At 43.5% G+C, this 23,464-nt stretch overlaps 1 protein-coding gene and 2 non-coding genes across 4 annotated transcripts in view; 2 read left to right on the forward strand and 1 right to left on the reverse strand.

Moving 5' to 3' along the window:
- The first annotated feature begins 686 nt into the window (after window positions 1-686).
- Window positions 687-758, forward strand: TRNAE-CUC. The gene has a single exon. It is a non-coding gene; the product is annotated as a tRNA-Glu (tRNA).
- Window positions 759-1,042: 284 nt separating this feature from the next.
- On the reverse strand, window positions 1,043-1,114 carry TRNAE-CUC. The gene has a single exon. It is a non-coding gene; the product is annotated as a tRNA-Glu (tRNA).
- Window positions 1,115-1,221: 107 nt separating this feature from the next.
- Window positions 1,222-23,464, forward strand: part of DNAJC5 (DnaJ heat shock protein family (Hsp40) member C5) — a 113,392-nt gene continuing 91,149 nt past the window's right edge. For both annotated transcript variants that reach the window (XM_029611070.1, XM_029611071.1), the window contains exon 1: window positions 1,222-1,403. The gene's annotated coding sequence lies outside the window, so the exon portion shown is untranslated. The remainder of the gene's footprint in view (window positions 1,404-23,464) is intronic.

Below are 23,464 nucleotides of genomic sequence, written 5' to 3' on the forward strand. Positions count from 1 at the left end.
CTCAACGACTTTCCCACTGATTAGTTCTGGCTTTACCTTTGTGTTTTCTGTGACAAGCTTAATAATGCGAAACTGTGGCACTTGTAAGGGTCTTCCTTGGTTTTTCTTTCAGGATCCCATAATTTAGGGGCTGGGTGGGGGAGGGGAAGTGCAGGAGAGGACTCCATTTCTTTTTTACAAGTGTGTTACTCTCTTAATAATGTGACCTACCAAATACAGAACTACTGCTGGTGGACACCTATAGACTTCTGTGGAACTATACAAGATGGCACTAGCATCATTGTTCGCTTGGTTATCTGTGTGATAGCACTGCATGAGTATGTAATACAAAACATTGTGTACTGGTTAATTACCTTTGTTAACTTTCAAGTATTAATAAAAAAGAATTTAAACAAAAGCAGTGGATGGAGGAGGAGAATTGAGTAAATGCCCATTGCTGTGAAGAGGTTTGTAAAGACAGGCAAGGACTATTGTCCTGCAATGTAGAGGGTGAAAATGCAATTGGACGAAACAAAATCAAGCCAGCTGAGCTAAACATCCTCCAGTACAGTCAATCATGCTCTTACTGAGAGCTATGTGGCTTTCATTAATTTGAAAGTGGTCATTATATTATTATTATATAAAACAGCCAACTGTATACATGTTATTTCTGTGAAGAGGGCAAAAGAGAGCGGTGGTTGCAGAGTTCCCTGGTGGTCTAGTGGTTAGGATTCGGCGCTCTCACCGCCGCGGCCCGGGTTCGATTCCCGGTCAGGGAAAGACATCTTTTTTAGATTTCTTTTCTTTAATGAATTTGTTCGGATTTTTATTTAGGCACTTCATAATTGAATATTTTAGGGCCCATACTTGGCGCACCGGATACCTCCTGTCTCAAATCCTTCCCATTTCAATTAGCCAATTACAAAGCGAAAAAACATTCTCCAACAGCATAATCGACTTTCAAAATTGTTTAGTGGATGACTCATTTTTTAATTTAGCGTTAAAAGACAAAATCAAGAAATTTCCATTTTCGTTTAAAAAAAAAAAAAAAAAAAAGGTATATTTCCCTGACCGGGAATCGAACCCGGGCCGCGGCGGTGAGAGCGCCGAATCCTAACCACTAGACCACCAGGGAACTGGTAAAGCTTTCTCTGTAGCTGTTTCTTAGCAGGCAGCTGAGTCACACCCATTCCCCCTCAGGAAGTCAGCGCTCTCCCCCCTTCTCACGTCATCAGCGCGAGGGAAGAGAGGACGCACCGGCCTTGTCGGCGCAGGCGCCTTTGGCTGTCCTGGCCGGCTTCGCCACGCATGCGCTTCTCCCTTTCCGGCCGACAGCTGAGGGGCCGCGAGACGCCGACTTTTACCGGGTGTGAGGCGGGCGGCGCAGGAAGCACGGGGACGGCCGCGGAGCCCGGCCAGCGGCGGTGAGTGAGCGGGTCTGCCCTGTCCCCCCCCCTCCCCCCGCCGGTGCGCGTGGGCTGCGGCCTTGGCGCTGTTTGCGCTTCCTCCGCATTATCCCCCGGGGTGGGAGGGGCTGCAGGATCTCCCCCTCCCGCCTTTCCCCACCGAGCGCCCGATTCTTTCCTGCCCCCCCCCCCCGCTTCCTCTTCGGGTATTAGGGAGAAAGTTGCCGCGGGCAGGGCCGATGTCTGCCTTGGGAATGCGTGGCAGGTGGGGCGGTGAGCGACGGTGCGGGAGCCGCATCCCCCGGGATGAGAGTCAGCAAATCCCGCGCTGCACGCGCGCGGAGCCTGAGGGCAGCGCTGAGAATCGCCCTCATCCTGCAGCTTTGCGCGTCTGAGGAGGTATTTTTGGTGGCACCCGGTTGCTGAGAGGTAACCGCGTAGATCCTCGGAACTTTTATGTCTTTTTCTCAATATATTCTAGTGAGGCGCCCAGTAAGCTTGCATTTTCCGGGAGCCCGAAGGGGCCTGGTCCTTTCCCTGGAAGCAAAGTGAAAGAGATCCATCTTTGACTCATAAGCAGGGACACTGGAAAATTGTGTCCTTAGTGTGCTGGCGGGTCAGCATTGATGATAAGGTCCAGGCATTACCTGCCTTTTCGAATAAGAAATTCCCTATTAGAATGGCAACAGACAAACAGAGAACAGTAGCAGCTTAACACTTCTTGTTCAAAGACTAAAATTTGAAACAATGTCTCACCAAAACATAGCACACATGAAGGCTTGTGTTTAGGGTGGATTACAATGCACAAAACTGTCCAGGAAGTGTAGCTTATGCTTTTTATTGCTTTCAGTGTGGTTTTACAAATATTCAGCTCTAAATAAAAGATGTGGTTTATTTTACTATGAGGTCCCATCCCACTGTGACCTTGGATCCTGAAAGTGATAGCTGCTTGGCATGCCTAGACTTGGAAGGGTTAATGTTTATTTTACTATATTGGTATTGCTTTTCTAAAGGAGGCCGTGCCTTCAAGTGGAAGCTCTTTCCACTAAACAATAGATTATAAAGTAGTAAAGATCAGATTGAGTTTTGATAAGCTGAACAGTCCACCACTTTGGTTTGGCAGAAAAAGACTTCTCTGTTCATCTAGCCTGCCAATATTCCCTTCCTGCAGCAATACCGTGGATCTTCTTTCCAGCACTAGGGATTCCTCATCACCAGCTCAACAGTGGCATTAAGTTCTCCGTCCTGTCCTGCTGCCTTAGCAAATCTAAGCAAATTTAATAAATCCTTAGCAAATCTAAGCAAATAAATACTGTTTCAATGAGGTGACAGTTCAGTTCTCTGTAAACCGGTGCGATATGTATTCTATACAGGAACACCGGTATATAAAAATTATAAATAAATAAATTCTTATGATTTTTCTCTTTGAAAGATCTGGTAGCCCCATTGGAGCCTGTTCTAATTAGGGTCCTGATGACCTGGGCTTTATGGGAGGCTTTTGGACGGTGGTGTTAGGTTTCCATTGTGATACTTGTGTCTGTGTTTGTGAGAGTTTGGCTTGTATGAAAACTGGACTAGGAACTCCCAGCTGAGAAGTAGAAAGTGTAACTGTGGCCTGTAAACCAGCACAGCTAGAGCAAAATAGTTTGGTAATGGACTAACACCTTTTATTTAAATTCTATTAATTTATCTGGAAACATTATTCTTGACACCATTTAATTATACTAATGGTTCTGCCACAGTTATGCCTGACACTTGAAGTTACAAACAATTACTGCATAACGGGGGGTGTCTAATTTTTCTGAAAGTCTGTTTTTTTTTGGCCCAGCAGAAATGGATCTTTCATTCTGATAATGCGTAGAACTCGCCCTGAGATTAAACATGGGTGTAATGTGATTATTGGGCAGATCACATGAGCATTGCTTTGGCACTTTGTACGTCATCTTTTTATCATGTACCTTGCGGCGTTTAGAGAATAAACAAGCACAATGCTCCTATTTGGCCTTTTTCATATTCCAGGTTTCCTTTTCTCTGTAGAATTTCCCAACTGGGTCAAACCGCAGATCCTTTTACCTAGCTTGCCCCTCTTGTCGTATCTCCAACAGCAGCTTAGAGATAGTGTATAAGAAACCAGACGTGGAGTTCTCCATCCACTGTCAGAGTAATCATAATGAAGCGATGTGGTGAACTTGGGGCGACACCCCTCACTGCCATATTGATTAGTCTGTGATTGCTTGATCTTCCATATGTGTGTGTGTAGTCCCTTCTGAAACCAGTTATACTATTTTCCCCCCCCCCCCCCCCCCCAGCATCCTGTGACGAGTGCTACTTGATAACTTTTCACTGGGGGGAAACAGTAAAGCTGCTGCTGTATCCTTCTATCAGGTGCCCCCCTAGGTCTTGTATTAGGAGACACTGTGAATAAGTTTCCTGTTTACTAACTCCACTCCTTTCCTCATTTTATATTGTGTGTCATATATTCACTCAATTACTTTTCCAAGGTTTTAGTTGCATTTCATAATGAAGCAGGTGCATGCTTTACCATTACCATGTCAGGCATGTACCATGTAAATGTGTCTAATTCATGCTACATGACCAGGGTAGCCTTTTTCAACTTGAGTCTCTTCTCATATGGAAGTTATTTCATGTCTCTGATCATCTTGGTTGTTTTTCTCTGTTCTTTCTTGAAAACGTTTGCACACAGAATGGTGTCCTTACTAACTATACCGTGTGCTATTGCCCTGAATTGATTCATAGGAGACTGCAGGCCTGATGGAACAAATGGCTTCCCCTTCTTCCTTACTCTTGAGAACATGGTCGGTTTTATCCTTTAGAGCTGCTGCTGATGTTTTGATTTATATTCCACCTTCTGCTTTACAGCTGGGCCAGGAAACAGAAGTAGAGCTTGGGAATCAAATCCAAATACCTGTACAGCCACTGAACCTTAATGCTAACTCCAACTTAACCTAAAAGAGGTTTTGTTCAGTATTACTGCTTTGAAGCAATGCACCCAGGTCTAAAATCATAGGTACCAAAATACAAACAGCGTAAACTGTGGAGTGCCAGTGTCTTAACAGCCTGTCTGCTATGAAGACTTAAAGCTGTGAAAGCAATGTATATTTTATATAAAAATGTAATGCTACAATGCCCAGAAACAAGCTTGGTCAATGCTGGCAGGTTGGTTGTAGCTGTGTATCATCCAGCATGGCAGTGGGGATGTAGGTGGCTGGATGTTTAGGCAACAGCCTCACTAATTTTGATAGCTGTGTAGGGGGTAAGGTATGAGATGAGACTGCTTGTTGGATTAAATATGGGACCTTGTGTGGTCATCTGATGCTGTGTTACTGTTACATAGCTAGGACATCAGTTTGCCTATCTGTATTGATTTTTCATACTTTAGTAGCAAATAAATGGGCCTCGCCATAATGGAGGGCCAGCATCCTCTGCGCATGCTCTGCTATGAGAAATCATCAAGTTTCTGAAGCTCGTGTGTGATTTTTCCATGCCTTTATTTGGCCCTCACCTGTGGATTTAGCCACACAGTCATCACTGAAGACTGATCATAAATGGGGCATAATATGGTCTCGTTCCTATTTAACAGATCCTGTCCTAATAGGGTTTAATAATAATAAACAGGGTCCCCCAGGGCTCACTGGCCCCATGTCGTAAGCTTCTGGCCGGACTCTCTGGGGGTTACTATCTGTACACTGATGACATTCAGTCCATCACCATGGGGTTTCTTTCCTTAAGTCTTTCAGTTCTTAAACAATGGCTAGGGCATAATGGTTTAGCCTTAAATGTAAATAAAACTTAAACATTGTTTATGCAGAGAGCTAGTAGGACCAGAACTACCACTAGTGAAAAAAAATCCCTTCTTTTTTCATGTTTGTTATCACAAAGATTAAAAACTTGGGAGTCTGGCTTTCCAAACCTTGGCTGTGATCAAAACTGGTTACTTTAAACTGTTTACTAAGACCCTTGAAACATCCACTTAATGCCCTTGATTTTCATTCAGTAGTCCAAGCTATGGTGTTACGTACTGTATGTTGGTTTACCAGCCTATGCCTTCCACGCTCGGCTTGAGCGATAATTGGTCTCAACAAAAGAGAATATATTTCACCAACACTAAGAGCTGCACTGGCTGCCAGCCGCTGCAATGGTGCAATATAAAATTGCTTGTGTGGTCCATAAGATGGTAAATTCTGAGGTTTTTGCCATGGATGAATTCTATACTTTGTATCTGAGCTCGTCTCTGAGAGGACTCCTGGCTATACCATCTGTGCGTCATGCTCGTCTCTCTGGTACTCGAGAGAGGTCGTTATTGGTGGCTGCCCTTAACTGTGGAATTCATTGCTGGAGGCTTTATGGCAAACATTGGGCTTGAAGCTGTTCACGAAATGTTAAGTCTTTCAGTTGACCTTCTCTGAGCTTCTTTGAATGTCTGAGAAGGGTATTGAAGCACTGAGAACTAATTCTGTGTCATTTTTTTTTCTGTACTGATATTTGGTTGTACTGAATGAAATTTTTGTGAATGTTTTTATTTGTGAGCTGTTCAGAGCTGTAGTTATGTGGTGGCATATACATATTTTAAATAAATAAATAGTAACATAGTTATTGATAGCGGATAAAGACCAAAATCGTTCAGGTGATTTGCCCAGCAAGCTTCTTGTGGTAGTATCTGCCACACCTTGAAGCTTATGCCATGTTTCTCTTTTACTGGGTGATGAGGAGCCTTCTTGAATATTCAGACAGTGCTGCTTGAGATGCTTTGCTTATGGACTTGGCTGTAGAAGCATCAGTACCCCAGACTGTTAAAAAAGTCATTGTAACTGCTGCTCCGTGTGTGGACTTCCTAGGAAAATACTGAGAGGTATATTCACTAAAGCATGATAAACTACATTAACATCAGTGAGGGTAACACGTTTAACGAATCTGCCTTTTTCAAAATAATGGGGCCCACAGCATTTAATGTTTCTGTTAATCCCATGCAAGGGTTACAGCATGTTGGTGTGTGTGTCTATTAGTGACCAATTATTTACCCCTTTCAAATAATACTAAAACAAGGGCACGCTACATGAAACTAAGCACCAGCAGCTTAAAACAAATCCCAGCAAATGCTTGTTCCTTCACCTCACAGTTAATCTGTGCAATCTATTGCCAGTGGAAATATGGTCAAGGTGATTAGCATAGCGAGGTTTTAAAAGGTTTGGACAAATTCCTGGAGGAAAGGTCCATAACCTCAAAAAAAAGAGCAGACAAAAACGTCCTCCTAGCACTTATTTGCAAATCGCAGTTTAAATGGAACCTGAAATATTATAATTGATGGGGTGTCAGCAAGCTAGTGTATAAACATCTAAAGACTCATACCAGACTACTCAGTCATTCACCCACTGTCAGCACAATTCTTTGTCCAATTTTTACGTTTATTTTCTTATGCATATAAAGGAAAAAATAACCCCAGTATTAGCTAATGTTTCAGAAATCCTGCATGGGTGGGGGACATTAAATCAAGAAGATTTAGCAGTCTGAAGTGTTCCTATTCAGACCAGTGACGCGCTCACAAAATTCCCCAAAAGGCTAGAGACTGGTGAACTCTCTCTTATTTTCCTGTTCCACCCCATTGCTGATTTTATCAACTTCTCTCATGTTCCCTTAGCCACCTCTTTTCCAAGCTGAAGACCCCTAACCTGTGTGGAGAGCCAGCCGTTCCATCCCCTCTATCTTTTCTAGTTTCACCAGAACTGCGCACATAATACTCAAGATGTGGATGCACCATAGATCAGTACAGAGACAATAGGATATTTTCTATTATATTGTCCTTTTCTTTTTGGATCATTCCTAACATTGTTTGCTTTTTTGACTGCTGCCACAGGCTGTGCTGGAATTTCAATGCATTGTCTACAACAGTGTTTCCCAACTGTGTGCCATGAGAAGAGCCTGATAAGAACATTTGAGGCACTGGCAGTCTTCATTTTCTTTCTCTCCTGGCCTGCAGGGGGTGTGGATGGCTCTTCTCTGCCGTTGAAACTGCATGGGCCCTGTAGTCTTGCAAGTCCTGCTGGCCTTGTGCAGTTCCAATTGCAGAGACAAACTGGCAGAGGAGGAAGCAGCAGCTCTTCAGACTTCTACCAGCTCTAAGAGACTGGGGGGGACAAGAAACATCTAATATGTCAAAAGGTGTGGGGGGAGGGACAGACGAATGTGCCATAGGGTGAGGGGGGAGAGGCAAGGGAAAGGTGGTGATGCCAGGGTGGGTGATGGAAAAGGTGGTGATGAAGGTGAGGGGTGCTGGGTGGGTGGAGGAAGAGGTAAGAGAAAAGATGGTGATGATGATGTGCCATTACACAAAAAGGTTGGGAACCACTGGTCCACAAGGACAGCAAGTTCCTTTTCCAGTGTGTTGAGTCCTAATATGGAATCCAGCATTGTGAACCTGTACTTGGGATTATTTTACCCAATGTACATCGCTTTGCACTTTTCCTCATTAAATTTCATCTGCAATTCAGAAGCCCAGTCTCCTCGTCTCACAAGGCCTTTCTGCTGTTCCTTACAATCCACTGTTTTAACAGCTTTGAATAATTTTGATCACCTCACTCATGTGTTCCCTTTTCCAGCTCCCACTTTCATTCAGTTCTGCGTGCTATAATGTCGTTATTGGATTAATGCAACATGCTATATTTTGGCTTTGCAGCTTATTCTTTGCACGCACTGCAACTCCTTCAGCATGCGGCTGCCCTCATGTGTGATCTCTGGTACACACATGAGGGATCATAGCTCTCCCTTGTTGGCAAATCTTCACTGGTTGCCCGTAGAGCCACATGTATCTGATAAAATCTCTATGCTTGTGCATGAACCTTTGGTGCTTGACTCATTTCCTTGGGCAAATTGTTTGAAGATCTATATTCCATCGCGGGCCCTGAGATCTTCTCACCGCAACCTGCTTGATGTTCCTTTGGTTCGGCTTGCACGTTTATGTGAAGCTTGTGAAAGTGCATTTTCGGTGGCAGCACTATGTAGAACCTTCTGCCATGGGAATTGTGCCTAAAATATTGTACCAGAACTTTCAAACTTGCACTGAAACCCATCTTTTCCAATTGGTTTACGATTGCTATTTTGAGAAGGTCCCAGTATTAATTTTATTTATATTAGAGTTTGAGTGATAGTCACTCTGTTTCAATTGTCTCTTATGTTTTGCATTTATTTTATTGTCTGTAATTCTGTAAGCTACCTAGAGCCATTGGCATAGGTGGCATATAAGAAATCATTAATGAATATGTTAAACAGCCCAGGTCTCGATACAGATCCCTGTGCTACTCTACTTACATAGAAACATAGAAATGATGGCAGAAGAAGACCAAACGGCCCATACAGTTTGGTCTTCTTCTGCCCAGCAAGCTTCGCACTTTTTATTTTTCTCATACTTATGTTTCTCTTGGCTCTTAGTAACCTTTTGGTTCTATTTCCCTTCCACCCCCACCATTAATGTAGAGAGTAGTGTTGGAACTGCATCTAAGTGAAATATCTAGCTTAATTAGTTAGGAATAGTAACCACCGCAATAAGCAAGCTACACCCATGCTTATTTGTTTACCCAGACTATGTAATTCAGTCCTTGTTGGTTGTTGTCTGTATATAGATCAACTTTTCTTCATTCCCCCTGCCGTTGAAGCAGAGAGCTATGCTGGATATGCATTGAAAGTGAAGTATCAGGCTTATTTGGTTTGGGGTAGTAACTGCTGTAACAAGCAAGCTACTCTCCACTTATTTTGTGAATGCAAATCCTTTTTTCCACATTTCCTCTTGCCGTTGAAGCTTAGAGCAATGTTGGAGTCGCATTAACCATGTGTATGTTTATTGAGTAAGGGTATTTTCTCCAGGTAGTAGCCGTCATTCCCGCGAGCCACCCACTCTTCATTCACATCTTCTAGACTTTATGGATCCACAGTGTTTATCCCATGCCCCTTTGAAGTCCTTCACAGTTCTGGTCTTCACTACTTCCTCCGGAAGGGCGTTCCAGGCATCTACCACCCTCTCTGTGAAGAAATACTTCCTGACATTAGTTCTGAGTCTTCTTCCCTGGAGCTTCAAATTGTGACCCCTGGTTCTGTTGATTTTTTTTCGTACGGAAAAGGTTTGTCGTTGTCTTTGGATCATTAAAACCTTTCAAGTATCTGAAGGTCTGAATCATATCACCTCTGCTCCTCCTTTCCTCCAGGGTGTACATATTTAGATTCTTCAATCTCTCCTCATAAGTCATTTGATGAAGACCTTCCACCTTTTTGGTCGCCCTTCTCTGGACTGCCTCCACCTTGTCTCTGTCCCTTCGGAGGTACAGTCTCCAGAACTGAACACAGTACTCCAGGTGAGGCCTCACCAAGGACCTGTACAAGGGAATAATCACTTCCCTTTTCTTACTCGATATGGCCTTTCTCCATTTGGAAAACTGACCATTTAGTCCTTCTCTGTGTTTCCTGTTTTTTTAACCAGTTACCAGTTCACAATAGGACTCTGCCTTCTACACCATGACTTTTTAATTTCCTGAGGTGTTTCTAATGGAGGACTTTGTCAAATGCCTTCTGAGAATCCAAATATACTATATCAAGCAGATCATCTTTATCTATGTATTTATTTACACCTTCAAAAAATCTAATAGATTTGTAAGGCAGTACTTCTGTTTGCTAATACCATGTTGACTCTGTTCCACTAAGCCATGTCTATCTATATGGACAGTAAATTTTGCTTTTAAAAATAGCTTCTACCTTTTGTCTGGCAGCGATAGGCTCACTGATCTGTACCTTTCCAGATCACCCCACAGCCCTTTTGAAAATCAGCATTACATTGATCACCTTCCTGTCTTCAGGTATTGAAGCTGTTTTGCAGATTACTAGTAACAGGTTTGCAATTTCATATTTGAGTTGTTTCAGAACTCTGGTCCCGGTGATTTATTACTCTTCAGTTTGTCAGTTTCTAGGTTCACATGGTTTCCTTTAGTTGCTCAAAATCATTATCATTAAAGACTGTTTCAGGTGTAAGTATGTCCCCAGCATCCTCTTCAGTAAGCACTGCATGGTTTTGGGTTAAGGATTCATTAGAGGGATGAAGGAAATGTTGAGGTAGAGCAGCGACAGCAGATCCAGTCCTTCCACTACTAAATCCGTGATGGACAGAGGCAGAAAATAGAAAGCAGAGTGCCTTAGAGGGCTCTTTCTGTGTGAAATGTGATACACTGGACCCTCCGATGGAGAAACAGGTATAGCAGGGGGCATTCGAGGGAGAACAGGTTTTCAGAGCCAAGTGCTAGAGAAGGAAGGAGTTGACACCTGTACAGTAGGACAACCGAGGGGCCGAGCAAGAGGCAGGCCCGAGTCAGGCAGTATTAGGCCCCAAGGAATTGGGAAAAGCAGGCGCTTGTGGTGAGATGGAATTATCCTTCTGATGCATAAAGCTTACCGAGAAATGAAAGCTAAGGCAGGAAGTGAATATAAAGGCCCCAGATTACCTCCAGGCATTCCTGAGAAATGGGAGGTGGGAGCAAAAAGGCTCTGGCTAGGAAAGCATGATGCGCTGTCCCCAGAAGGTTCACTGAGAGAATTCCTCAACATAGTCACCAGAGCCTGAGCATTGAAGGTCAGGGAGGTCCTCAGGGAGGACTCAGAAGAGGGCAAGGATGTTGCAGTGAGCTTATTCAGGAAAAAGTGTTAGGAGCCCTTATTTTAAATGGAAGACCAAAAGAAAGGATAAAGGAAGGTGAGAGCTGATCCTCTTGGATGTAAAGACGCCGGTCAGTGCTTTTCCTTTCCATTCAGCTAGAATGGAAATATGGCCTCGAGGGCTAGGTACACAATTGATAAGCTATGTTCACCTCAGCAAGGGAAAGTTCAGCAATTTATTCAAAGTCCCAAAAATTGATGCTCTGGTAATAGCAGTAGCGAAGATGACCCCACCATTCCATTGGAAGGTGGCTGGTCCTTCAGGGTTATGCAGGACCAAAAGAGAGAATCGCTCTTAAAAAGGTCTTTTGAAATAGCAAGCTTCTCCAGGGGTTATGTCGGGGGTCATTGGTAAGATGGCTACAGCAGTGGTGAGAGACATTGGAAGGTGTAGATGCTAAGGTGTTATTTGTTTAATATGCTCCTTGTTATACCTTTTGCTTAATTGTTAAGAACTTTGATTTTGATGATTTTATTTTTGTAATCTCTTAGCCTCAGGTACAAAAATTTTAGATTGTAAGCCCTTTTAGGGGATAGTGAATTACCTATTGTACCTTATTGTAAACCGACGTGATATCTCTTTTTGAAATGAACATCGGTATATAAAAATCGTAAATAAATAAATAAGGCACATTCAGAGGCCAGCAAGGTCGAATCAGGGGCTGCCTTTTTGGCAGATACCCTGAATGACTTGATTAGGACCTCAGTCAATTAGGTAGCAGCAAAAAGGTTACTGTGATTGAGGCACTAGTCTGCAGATTTGGCGTCCAAGACCTGCCTGAGTAGGGATGGACTGTTTAGAGAGGAACTGGAAAAACTGCAAGAAAACCGAGGCAGAGGAGCTGTAAGAACCTTTAACTGCGTCCCAGGAAGCTTAGGTAATATAGACCCACTGGGACGACAAACTCACAAGGAGGGAAGCCCCAGGAGAAACTGCCCTTTAAGGGAAGCTGAGGCAGGGCCCACCAAAACAAGAGAGGGCTTGGAGGTGTCCAATGCTTCCTCCAGTAAACCGTCACTTAGCACATTTTTACGAGGAGTGTACCCAGATTACAAAGGACAAATAGGTCCTAGAAATCATTCAGCAGGGCTGTGCCCTTGACCTGGCCGCTGCCATTCCATGCAGGTCACGGTTGAAGAAAAGGGCTGTTGAGTTGATGGTGGAAAAGCTGCTCTATCTGAAGAGATACTGAGCGTCCCCGGATATCCAAAATAGTGCAAAAAAAGAAGGGAACGTTTCAGTGTTAGACATACAGAGGGTGATGTGACTAATTCATCCTGTTCTCTACTGAGAATCCTGTTTACTGTAAGCAAACCTGCTGTCCCAGCATCAATAGAGTAAAACAAGGACTGGTTTGGCCTGTTCCTTATTACATTTATCTGAAAGTTGTCAGTCATTTCAGGTGGTTACTTCTGTGCTTTTTTCCTGATTTATTAATTAACGTAGTCTGCCTAGAATAGCTCATAAACAAAAGAGGAGAACATTTCGTCCATCATTGCACACAATAATAAGTAATGAGGAGACCGTTAAATGTTAAACCGGTTTTTAACTCTTCCCTAAAGACGGTGAAGCCTGTGATTGCAGAAATGTGGGACTGAACTTCATTCTCTCAATGTGAAGGACTTTGAAGGTGTTTGGTAATCTTCTGGGAGCAGGGAAGGCTGATCAATGAAAAATGTATCCAAATTTTACCTGCTAATTCTAGCCTGTTGGGTCCTGGGAGGATGTAACAGACCTGCTAATAAGCCATCAAGTAGAAATGCCAACTTTGTTTTGTTTAAAGAGATGTTAATCCTAACAAAATAATTGAAAATTTTACAGAATGCATGCATCTGAATAATTTTAACTTTTCACTTTTGATTTTAACACAGCATAGGGAAGGACGGGAGTTGATGTGTTTTTTGATGAAGCTTTGCATATTTTGCAACAGCCACTGATTGAGTTCTGGTGAATTTCAGTAACACAAATTCCACTGCCATGGTTGGTCTCAGGCTTTTATTTAGGGGGTGCAAATAAGGTTGCTGCTCCCCCATGGAAGCCCACCCTAACACTATAACTTCCTGTATTCTTGGGGATTGAACCATGCATATCAAGGTTCTAGGGCCCTGCATTCTCCTAAGAGCAGCCCTGTTTGGTCCATTTTAACAAAAGTTGCATTGTTTCTGGGTAGATAGAAACACCACATAAAAGCTTTTCAGATGTGTTTGGAAACTCTAGTAAAATTCTGAATTTGCCAGCTGTGTGAATGAACAGGTCACAAGCTGGATTTATTGCTAATGTATGTATTTTTGTGTGTGAACTTTTGTAAACCACTTCTGCAGCCTTGGTTGTTTATGCCAGATAGTCTGCTTGTTGAAAAGTCTATGACCTCATAATTTCTGTTTTTGAAGTGAACTGTCAGTAATGGCTTTTTCGGTTTCTATGTTTGAAGTCATTCCACTGGTCCTTAATGAGAAAAGTGAGGACACAGTGAGATGAGGGGAGTACTAGCTACAATCCAGAGGGAGCACTGAGAGGAGAGGATCACCTTGCTGGTGGCTGAGAGGAATCAATAAGTTTTGCTTGGGAAATTTTTTTAAAAGTATTGGGGAAAAGTAAACTATTGGGGGGTATATTAATTAGTGTGTTTGTGCTTTTAATAGTCAGCAAGGCAGCTAATAAGCAGAAGTTAGTGTTTGTATTTCCCAACCCTCCCACCCACCCCTAGCTCATCCTTTAATTTATAGGCAGGTGCCATTTTCACACTAAAAAAAAAAAAAAAAATCAGCCTTTTAACTTCACGTCAGGAATTCCCCACACCTTATTGAGAGTTTGATCAGTCCCTTGTAGGCCACTACCAGATATATAGTGAATTCACTAATACATTTAAAGGACGCTAATTAGACACATTCCTACTCACATAGCAACCTAAAACTTAAGTAGGAACTGAACAAATCTGAGATGAAGGCAGCAGTCCAGCAGCAAGAGGGGGGCCTCCCAGTCTTTTGCATTGTGTCACATGTATGATTTTTTTACCCATCGGTGAGAAATTGTACATGTGCATGCGATGCAAAGAGCTCCCGTAGAGATCACGTGATGCGGTGGGTTCGATAGGTTGCGTTCTTATCGAGCTCCGTCCCTCTCGCTCCTCGCAGACCATCTGCTGCCCCGATAAGATTGTTTTGCAACCCGGGAAAATATCATCTCTTACCTCCTAGTGCGATAGCTAACTGGGATTTGTGTATCTCTGCCCTATGGCATCCAGAATTATCCGAAAAGACCGAGAGAAGCTTCGGGGCCCTGAATCTAAGATAGCCGCTTCTCTGGGAGCTTCGCCCCCGACGCAGGAAGACTCTCTGGAAGAAAAGATCTCGCAGGCAGTAGTTGGTGCCCTGGATGTGAGATTACATCAGGTCTCTGAGCAGATTGCGGAGGTTCGCTCTGCGTTGGGAGATATGGATACTCGTATTGAGCGAGCCGAAGGTCGCGTTGGCCTTTTGGAGGATGACATTGGCGCTATGGAACGCAAGTTGGAAGTCCTTGTTAAAGAAGTGGCAGCCCGTGATGACAAGCTGGAAGACCTAGAGAATCGCAGTCGACGGAACAACTTGAGATTTGTCAGCTTTTCAGAAGTGATTGCTGAGCATGACTTACCACGATGTCTGGAAAATTGGTTGAGAGCGAATATCCCAGACCTCGAATATGCGCACGGGGGTCTGATTGAAAAAGCACATCGGCTGGGCAGGAGGATGGAAGCATCCTCTACACCACGGCCTCGAGTGGTAATCGCACGACTACTGAACTATGCTGATAAGATGCTAATTTTACAGTCTTATTGCAAAAACAAGGGCATTAAATTCAAGAATAAAGCAGTACTCATATTTCAAGATTTTTCCGCTAAGGTTTCTCTTCAACGAAAAGCGTTTTCAGGAGTCTGCTCAGATCTGGTTTCCAAGGGTATTAAATTTGCCCTGATGTACCCAGAGAAGTTGAGAATTATTCATCAAGGCAACACCCAAGTGTTTGAGGAAGTATGTGGCAAAACTAACTACGTCAGCCGTATGAGCTTTTTTTTTTTTCAGTTCTAGTTTTGGCTTTCTGATTTCTCTTTTTTGATGCTTTTTTTTTTTTTTTTTTTAATAACTGCCTTAACATTGTAGAGGCTGAGAGCTTGGTTCACGATCAAATACGGTGTTTCCTTATTTTTCTGAGGAACCTTATGTGTGGGATCGGCAGAGAATATTCCATTCCTATCTTTAACCTCAATTTTACTTTATACCCAGCCATGAACTACCTTGTGGTGGTTATGCACTTTCCGTTTTTCTCGCTGTCATGGTGTTTTCGTTTTTTTTTTCTTACATAGTTGACGTGATCTACTAATTTTTGGAGTGACTTTTTCTATTTTTTGCTAATCTGTTTGCACAGAGGAGCGAGAGGGACGAACACATTTTTACCGCTGTGATCCTTGTCCCCAATGAGGGGATGGTGCAGTATTACCAAGGTTATGGGGCTGGCTCTGTGTTGGGTTGAACTTTTGAAAGTTGTTTCACTTATTCTGCATGGGGTAATTTACCAACCTGGGCCAGGGAGGGGGGTGGGGCGTTGTATTTGTGTTATGAGGTGAGAAATATGGCAATATTAGTTTATGTTCTGGTGTCCCCTTACTCTTTGGATATGGGTCTGAACAGCCTTTGACTCTCAACTGGGTTTTTTTTATTATGTTTTTTTGGTTTCTGGTCACATTTTTCTTTTTTTATACATCATGTTTGGGCTAACCGTTGTAACTTGGAATATAGCAGGGCTGGGAGCGCCAATTAAACAAGAACATGTGCTCACTAGATTACAGAGGCTTAAGGCAAAGATTATTTTCTTACAAGAAACCCATTTAACTGCCCCTGAGGTGCAAAAATTTAAAAAAGGGGGATATCTCAAGTTTTTCAAGCAGCAGGCACTTCTAAAAGTAGAGGAGTGGCAATTCTTCTCCACAACGCAGTATCTTTTCAGATGCAGCACACAATTGCTGACTCTAGTGGTCGATATGTTTTGGTACTGGGGTCTTTAATGGGCCAAATGGTTATTTTAGCTTCTGTTTATGTACCCAATGCATATGACCACTCTTTTTTTTTTTTTTTTGAAAATACTTTTATTTGCATTTTAACGTAACAACTTCAACCATAGAATAACAGGTAAGAAACTAAGTCACCCCCTCCCCCCCTCCCTCATTTCCCCCCCTCTGTCCTTACATGTCCATGAGTCCCCATGACCGTGGCATATCGTCCTGTTAGTATCATTTTTCCTTATGTGGAGTGTAGATGTCTCTGGGTGTTCTTTCCACTGCGAATGTCCGGGTTTCTAGGAGTTATGGTCCATCGTTATGGCTACGCAGCCAGGCGCTTGCTGTCGATCCCAGGGGTCTGCATAGGCTCCCGGTTTGGGTGCAAGGTATGCCGTGAAAGCCGCCCAGATTTGTGTGACTTGTACAGATTTCTTTGGTGTGGCTGGTGTTATAATTGAGTGTTTCATAGAACATAGCCTAACCATTTTATTAAACCAATGATCGTAGCTAGGAGCACCGGTATCTAGCCAATTTGACAGAATAACCTGCTTACTGATCAGGCCGGCCTTCAATACAAAGAATAGTTCTGGGGCAGAAATCGGATTAACCAACGCATCTGGTACTCCAAATAACCAAAGGTTTGGATCCGGTAGGAGCTTCCTTTTTAATATGACTGAACAGATACGAATCACTTTTCTCCAGAATAGTGAGAGAACTGTGCAATCCCAAAAACAATGAAAGAAGGAGCTATCTCCTCCAGCACATTTCAGACATTGTGAGGATTGCGTCATTTTCATTTGGAAAGCTCGGGTAGGTGTAATATAGCTTTGCCAAAGAAATCTGTACTGCGTTTCCTGTAAAAGGGCATTTTCAGATAACAATACCAGTTCCGTGAAACATTTTTCAAATTCCCGATAAGTTACAGAAAACAAAGGCCATTGTAACCATTTAGTATATAGTTGCTGAAGAGGTTGTATAACTCGATATCTCATTAACTCCTTGTAATAGGAGGATACAGAAGGTCTATTTCTTTTCCCCGTTTGGACCAAAGCTCTGAGGTCTTGGGCTGCTTTTGAGTCAAACAAGTTTATTGTGTCCGATTTAATGAAATGAGTGATTTGTATATATGCATAATAATCCTCTGCCGACAAAGCATATCTATTTTTGAGTGTTGGAAAAGGCAGCAATTCCCCTGTGTTTTTTTTCATACATATCCAAAATAAATGTGAGCCCCGCTGTGTTCCACCTTTGGAACCTACCTCCAGGGTTCCCAGGGGGAAACAAGTCATGCCCCATGATGGTAAGCATCGGAGTAAGGGGGCTTGGCAATCGTCCCACTCGACAGAGCATTCGCCATGCTTGTCGGCAAGTGCGCAGGAGCTCCTGCATTTTAATGTGCGGTGGAATCTTTGAATAAGGGACTTGTAGGAGTGGGTTCAGGGAGGAGACTCCATACCATTCCACGAGATATGCAAAAGGTGTAACAGTAGAGGTTGCATAAAGCCAGTCTCTGATATGGCGAAGGGAGCATGCTAAATTATATTGTTGCAAATTTGGGCAGCCTAGTCCCCCCCTATCCCTGGGGGTCATAAACGTAGTCAGCGTTATACGAGCTCGTTTCCCTCCAAAGAAAGGATCGCAAGGCTTTTTGAAGTCTGTAGATGTCTTGTGCGGATACCCACAGGGGGGCCAATTGAAGGACATAAAGCCATTTAGGTATCAGGACCATTTTATAGAGCTGAATACGTCCCATCAGTGATAAAGGAAGAGTGGTCCATCTGTGTAATGTGTTCAGTGTTGTAGACATCAGGGGTTGTATGTTGGCTCTATAAAATTTCTTTACCTGAAAGGGGATCCGGAGGCCTAGATACTTCAGGGCATCTGTAACCCACCGAAGAGGGAAATCGGTTTGCCAACGGGTGCGTAGGGTTCCCGTGACATCTAGAGCTTCTGATTTGTCAAAATTTATCTTAAGACCCGCCACTGCACTGAAGTGATCTAGAATGTGCAGGACCCGCAGAAGGGAAACCCTGGGTTGGGTAAGGTATACTAGAAGATCATCCGCAAAGGCCGCTATTTTAAAGATATGGTGTGGGCCCCCAAAACCCTTCACTCCATGGCATCCATCTATTTTCCGCAGGAGGGGGTCCAAAGTTAGTATGTATAATAAAGGGGATAAAGGGCATCCCTGTCGCACTCCCCTGTGAATACTGACGTCCTGTGATAAACATCCATTCACTAGTATCCGTGACGTGGGGTCCTTGTAAAGTAAAGAAATATATTGTAAAAACTCTCCCCGAATGCCATATCGATGTAAGACCTTGAATAAGTACGACCATTCTACCCGGTCGAAAGCTTTTTCTGAGTCAAAGCCAATGACAAGAGCCTGGATGTCTTGGCTCTGGCAAATGGTCATAGCGGTTAGCAGTTTGATAATAGTAGAATTGGGTTTGCGGCCTCTGACAAATCCAGTTTGATGGTGCGAAATCAAATTTGGTAGGAGAGTATTCAATCGTTCTGCGAGAACTTTAGCTAGGATCTTTAAATCACAATTTAGAAGGGATATTGGCCTATACGACAAGGGACTAGACAGGTCTTTCCCAGCTTTCGGGAGGACTGTGATATGGGCGTTGTTAAAAGGGATGGGAACCCATCCTGTTTGAGTCCTTCTTTAAAAAAATTTGTCAGGGGTTCACTTACATATGAGGACAATATTTTGTAGAAATCGTAAGAAAACCCATCGGGGCCTGGAGATTTGCCGGCATGTGCTGCAGAGATAATCTGTGTAATTTCGAAAGTTTGTAAAGGTCGGTTTAGAAAAGATAATTGCGATGCCGAAAGGTTAGGCAAGGCAATATCCCGGAAAAAGGTGTCCTCTAGTTCCCCAGTTTCCGGAGTTTCTGCTGTATACAAGGTATTATAATATTGTCTGAAAATTTCACAGATCTCTGGTTCCTTGGAGGTGTTCCCTCCTAGTGGGGTACGTATATTTGCAATGAACGATTTTCTCCTTTGTGGTTTTGTCAGATTTGCTAATAATCTACTGGGTTTATTTCCAAATTTAAAAAAGGATTGCTGCCCCTTCCAGATGTAGGATTGTGCTCTGGTGTCTAACAGAGTGTTTAGCCGACCTAATAAGCTGTAAAATTTCACTTTATGATTCTGAGTATTGTTTCGGATCATTGCTTTTTTTGCCTGGGTTACCAAATTTTCTAATTCCAATATTGATTTATTTATCTGTTTGTTGCGGGCATGAACGTAGGAAATGATATCTCCCCGTATTACTGCTTTTGCGGTTTCCCAGAATAGATGAGGGTGCTCTACATGTTGCTTATTATTCCCTGCGTAATCTTTCCATTTTTCTTTGAGAAACGCCTGAAAGCAAAGGTCTTCCCTGAGGTACGCTGGGAAGCGCCATATACAGGAGCTAGGGGTGGTTTGAGGATCTTTTAGCTGTATTGATACTGGCGCATGATCCGAAATGACCAGCGTTTCTATCTTTGCCATTGCCACAGTGAAAAAAGCTGGTTGGGAGATAAGAATATAATCTATGCGTGAAAACGTGTTATGGGCTCTCGATATGTGTGTATAATCCCTTTCAGTGGGATGTAGCGTTCTCCAAACATCTAGCAGATCTAAATAATGACACAAATATGCCACTCCCTTTTTCCGTTTTCCCTCTGGGATGCAATGGGGAGTATTTTTGTCTAGTGAGGCATCATGAACACAATTGAAGTCTCCCATGACCAATAATGTGCCTTGCTCATGTATGTGTAGTAGATTGCTAAGATTCTCAAAGAATGTATGGCTATATTCATTGGGTGCATAAATATTACACAGAGTAACTAAGTTGTTATTCCATTTCCCCACAACTATAAGATATCTACCTTGTGGGTCCGGAATGGATTTAGAAATTTGGAAGTTTGTGTTTTTGTTAATCAGTATAGCCACCCCTCCCTTTCTATGCATGGCTTCTGCATATATGCATTGGCCTACCCAATCCCTTTGTAGTTTTTTGCTCTCTATGTCATTTAGATGTGTTTCTTGAATACAAGCCATAGCAGGGTGTAAACGTTTTAAATGTGCTAAAACTTTTTTTCGTTTCACTGGGGTTCCCAACCCGTTGACATTCCAAGATATTACATTAGACATAAGCTTCCTTTGAAAAACAAAGGGGTCATTGCAGATACCATAAACACGTTCCGAAGGGCAAGCCCCCAGCCTGGCTTCCCTCCAACCCCTTCCGCTGCCATGCCACCCAGAAAGACCTAACTTTTCACAACATAAGAACACCAAGGACTCTGCATGTTAGTCTGCATTTTCCATGTGGGACTCCGTAACCATTGTGCGTCAATCGTAGCTGTTTCTTCCCTCCCCCCCCCATACCCTTCCCCCTCCTCCCCTCCCCTCCTCCCCTCCTCCCCTCCCTCAAACCCCCACAACAACATATTGCCTCTCTTCTCAGAAGGAGGCTTTGAGATCCGTTTGGATGTGTCCAGGGCCACCTCTCCATAGTCAGGGTGTACCATGATATCTAAAGAGTGTCAGTCACAAAAACCCTACATAACCCTCGCCAGGTCCGGGCGTTCTGTGATAAAAGTGGGTTGTAACAAAAAGAACCCCAAGTCAAACCAACTTGAACCATATTTAACTGCAGTTCTCCGGTGGGAAACCGTCGTCCGTTCTCACCTTTACTTTAGTTCTACTGCTACAGGGATGGACCGCAGTCCGTTCACGGCACCGGTCCTCCTGCCCAGTGTAGACGTATGAGGGGTCGCAGCATATAACACTGGTGAATGGGAGGTGAGGGAAATCATGGAGGCCAGGCTCCGCGCCAGAAAAAAGACCCCTCCACTAGCCAGTGGAGAAGTTATCCTCTCCGGTATCCCCCATTCCTCCATCTTTGTGCTTCAAGTAAGGCTCCCCACCAAACGCTCAGGGGCTCAAATGTGTTCGTTTGTCGTTCTCTCACCCAGGATCGCGGGCAGACGTCGCTGACATGAGTCAGGAATTTTTTTTTTTTTTTCTGTTTTGTATCGTGTTCTAGATCGCGGGAAGCATCTAGTGATATGAAGGTCCTTTTTTATCGGGTTTTTGTTGTTTGTTCGTTTCTGGTTTGGTTTTTTTTTTTCCGTGCCACTCCCTATTATTTGTCCCTTCAGGCTTACATGCAAGTTCACGGTTGTTCACCTTCTTGGTACGCTCCCCTTCACTTTGATCCAGGACCATTCATTTTGTTGATGAAGGTCTGTGCTGAAGCCGGCGTATCAAAAACATGGGCCTGATCCCCTTGCCAAATGCGTAAACGAGCGGGGAATAATAAAGAAAACCTCTTTCCGCTATGGTGTAGCTTTGTACAGATCGGCGCAAAACCTCTTCTTCGTTCTGAAACCGCTGCCGAAAAATCCTGGAAAATGCGGATCTGATGCTCGTGATATTTCATTTCTTTGTTGCCTCGCGAGGCCCTCCATATTTCCGCCTTATGGGCCGAATGTAGAATTTTCACGATCACCATTCGCGGGCGCGCTTGCCCCTCTTTTCTGGCTCCCAGACGATGGGCCCGTTCCACGACTAATTTGCCTTGGAGGTGTAATAAGGAGAGCGTTTCTGGCAGCCATTCTTCCAGCATACTACCTAGCGATTGTTCTTCGATGCTTTCTGGGAAGCCGAGGAAACGGAGATTATCCCTCCGTGCCCTGTTTTCCAAGTCTTCAATTTTATTTTGAAGTGTGTTCAGCTGTTTTTCTGTGGCGGCCATCTTGCGCTCTGTTTGGAGCTCGTCGTCTTCTACATTACAGATGCGGTTTTCCATCTGTTCAAGACGGGGGAGTAAGTCTGTCAAATTCTCCTTAATCTCTCCTATTTGCATGGTGAGAGTGGTTAGTTTGTCGTCGAGCGCCTCACGAATCGCTTCTTTTATCTCGAGGATCGTGAGCCCCGTGGAAGGTGTTGAATGCTTGGGTTCTCTGGCGCCGGCCATCTTGGTTGGTGTGGTCTTCGGTTTTTCCTTTTCCCGTTTGCTTCCTCTGGATGTCATCGGCGGGTTTAATATGTTCATATATTTGATGATGGACATATGTTGTTCGCTCCCGTTGTTGTTGAAACCCGAAAAGGATGCTTTTTAAGCACCGATGTGCCGCGGTGTTTGGAGTAGGCCCTGGAGCTGGAGGGTAACGCTTCCGCCCAGCTCACCACATCACGTGATCTCCCCTGACCACTCTTTTTTTATGCAACTGATCACCCAAATTACGCTTTTAGGGGATTATCCTGTAATTTTGGGGGGTGATATGAATTTTGTCGTGGACCCTCTGTTAGATAGGCAGCCACCCAGGATGGGGCAAAACATTAGTCTCAGAAAGGGCCCTAATTTTTTATGTCGTCATTTGAAATTATTGGACTTGTGGCGAACTCTTCATCCGGGAGTGGCTGACTTCACTCATGTAGCAAAAGCGCACCCTACGCGTACAAGAATCGATTACTTGTTGGTATCAGAATCCATCTTTTCTAAATTGAATAGGGCGGACATTCATGAACTGGTCATATCAGATCATAGTCCTGTTTCAGGGGAATTTCAATATGGCGGACCTACCGCTCCCACTCAATGGCGGCTACCGGGACATCTGATAAAAGACCCAGAGCTCTCCTCTTATTCACGTAAAAAATGGCTCGAATTTACAGTATCAAATGCTGCCCATCAGGCCCAAACTATTTTATTTTGGGAAACGGCGAAAGCTGTTCTTAGGCGGGAGATCATTAGCTATGTCTCCGCTAAACGCAAAAGATTGGATTCTGATATTCTTTTTCTTGAATGTCGAATGGTGGAACTGAAACGTAAGCTGATCCAATATGGAGATGAAGAGTCTAAAACAAATTTCCATGCCGCTCAGGCTGCTTTAAATGTTCTCCTACAAGATTGGGCTTCTCGAACCATTCAGAATCGAAAAGTTATATTTTTTCAACAGGGGAATAAGGCGGGGAAACTTTTGGCTTCTCTACTGAAGGCACAAGAGCCCTCTAAATATATCTCACAAATAAGATCAGAGGGGGGAAAGATACAAACGGCTTCAACAGATATTGCTCAGGTATTTTTGGAATATTATCAGACTCTTTATTCTGCGGATCCAGTTGCTGATATAGACATAGATACTTTTTTGGGTGATCTTGTATTACTTACTATATTCCCTGCACAAAAAAGTGCTCTTAATAAAATAACGGAACAGGAAGTCCAGGAAGCGATCCATGGCTTTGCAGGATAGCAAGGCTCCTGGTCCAGATGGGCTAACTGCATTATTTTATAAAACACTTCGGGAAGATATTAGTTCCCACTTAGCCCAC

Source organism: Rhinatrema bivittatum, chromosome 8 (assembly GCF_901001135.1).
Source record: "Rhinatrema bivittatum chromosome 8, aRhiBiv1.1, whole genome shotgun sequence".
NCBI classification, from domain to species: domain Eukaryota; kingdom Metazoa; phylum Chordata; class Amphibia; order Gymnophiona; family Rhinatrematidae; genus Rhinatrema; species Rhinatrema bivittatum.